Raw genomic sequence first — 2,336 nt, 5'->3', positions numbered from 1 at the left:
CCGCGCGGCGGCGGCGGCGGCAGCGCCCCCTGCGGCCCGGCGGCCGCGGCGCGGCGGGGCCCGCGGGCGGTAACGGGCGGCCTGCGGGGGCCGCCGAGCCGCCCCACGCGCCCCGGCCCCACGGACCGTGCAGCCCTCTCTCCCCCGGGCCATTCCTCTTCCTCCTATCCCATCCCTGGCGCCCTGTTTCTTATCACACAAAACAGGTGCCGTAGCCTCCGCAGTGAACCTGCTCCAACAGCGGTGCCAGAGGCAGGGCCCAGGCAGCTGCTCTCCAAGGGGCACGGCGCTGCCTTCCCTGCTCACCCCTGGAGCACCTACCCGGGTGCCCGGGGCCACCTTGGAGCCAGTTCTCCAGGTCACCCCTTGACCTTGTATCAACCCCAGGCAAAAAAAAAGTGAGGCAGCTGCTGCGCTGAGATCTCTGCCCCTCATACCCATTATCAGGGTTTTTGTCTCTCTTGCCCGGTTTGGTCCATATCCGTTTGTGCTTTCCATTCTATCTGGATACAAGGTTACACGTTTTTATTTTCCATGTGCTTGGTGGTTGAACCAAGAGAGCGTTATAGTCTCTGCAAGGAGAGCAGTACGAACGTGATACTTGCAGAGCAGCGTTCCCATACCACCCCCTCCTTTATTTATATCCTACCCAGGAGAAAGGGGCACCACCTCCAGCAGTGACCTTGCCGCACTGTCCAGTCTGCCAAGACTGGCAGCTGAAGGCCCCATTCATTAGGGCTCTTAGTAAAGTCAAAGACGAAGTGGACTGAAAAGCCCCTACCGACGCTTGCCGGGTATTGACTGACCCGTGGAGAGGCACCGTTAGCCTGGCCGTGGAGGAGAGGCGCGGCAGGGAAGAGCGCTTTCTTTCATCCACCCCCCTGAGACACGCTAGACCCTACCCTTGGAGAGAAGCAGCCAAAAGACAGATTCTTGGATGAAACAGCTGGTGGTTTTTCAGATCTTTTATTACAATATAATTATTCTTCAGACTAAAAAAAATGGTGTATACAAAAACTTGTGGTTTTATTCCAAAAGCACTTAGTTCAAAATGATGTAAAATAATATACACAGTTGTTTCAGTTTCTCAGATTGCTCTCTCCTTGTTGACTAAACCTGCAAGACCAGAAACCCCCTTGTACTCTCACACAGTTCTTTTCCTCAGAAACCAAACTGTTTCAATACCCTAATTTGCTTTCTTTGCACACTGGGATAACCCAGGTAGTGGTTCTGAAGCTGCCATGTTGCTCCAGCAACATAGGTTTGATGCCTAACAGCTGTGCCCCTGCACCAGCACTTGGCAGGGCTGCTCGGCCTCTGTATGAGTGCATGCATATGCACATTTATTTAGCATGACTGCTCTTTGCAGCATTTTCCTCTTCTCCAATCCAAATTGGCAATGGAGAGGATTACGAGCTGTTACCAGCGTTCGCTCTTCCCTTTCGTTCATGTGCTGCTTTCCCAAGACACAAGGCCGCTCCGTAGGGTGCCTGCCTGGGCTGCAAAGGCCTCACGGGGTCCCCCACTGCTGCTTACGCTGCTCCGTTTCAGGCAGGTTTAGCAGTTGCTTCTCTGCAGGGAGCCACGTACCGGGACTGCCAGGCACTGAACCCGACGGCCAGGTCCCTGTCCCAAAGCAAAGGACAGGCCTAGGACCTCTCTGACCCTGCCAGCGCAGACAAGCTGTGCACAGGAGCCGTGATCCCACAGCATGTGCATAAGCAGCTCACAGCTAAGGGGGCCTAGACAGCCAGGCTTGGAGGCAGCTCCATGTCTCTCTCTTCCACTAGAAAAGCTGAAGTCACTGAGCAAACAGTCAGCAAGAGGAACCGAATCTCTCTGGGCACCACAGAACAGGCTGTTTCTCACCAGGCCCCTCCTCTCAACTCAGGGACCACAAAGCATTTTAGAAACTCCATTCACCATGGGCTGAGCAGCCTCTGGCTGGTAAAAATCAGTTAATTTTAATTAATAAATCAGTGAACAGTTAAATAAATCAGACTGTGACTAAACTCAAAATGAATAATGTGAGGAATAGCTGCCATTGTGTGACTGAAGACTCCTGAAGCAAACTGAAGGAGATAAGGAAAGGAATGCAATGGCTGGGAGGAAGATAAGCAAATGCTGAGGCAAGCAGAGGAACTACCAGCCTCAAAAAAAAATATGGAAGGGGAGCAGAACAAAGGCTCTGTGAACATCTGGAGCTATGAAGAGCTGCATCTATCCCTCCAAATATTTTCCCTAGGTTCCCAAGGGTCCCTGCACATCTGGCTAGGGGACTGCTGAGAGTTTCTTAACATGGGCTTGGTTTCACAGGGTTGTGCGCGTGTCCAGAT

The sequence above is a fragment of the Tinamus guttatus genome, unplaced genomic scaffold (genome assembly GCF_059628265.1).
Source record: "Tinamus guttatus ecotype Peru unplaced genomic scaffold, ASM5962826v1 Tinamus_guttatus_pri_ptg000035l, whole genome shotgun sequence".
In the NCBI taxonomy this organism is placed as follows: Eukaryota; Metazoa; Chordata; class Aves; order Tinamiformes; family Tinamidae; genus Tinamus; species Tinamus guttatus.
This window is presented reverse-complemented; position numbering follows the sequence as displayed.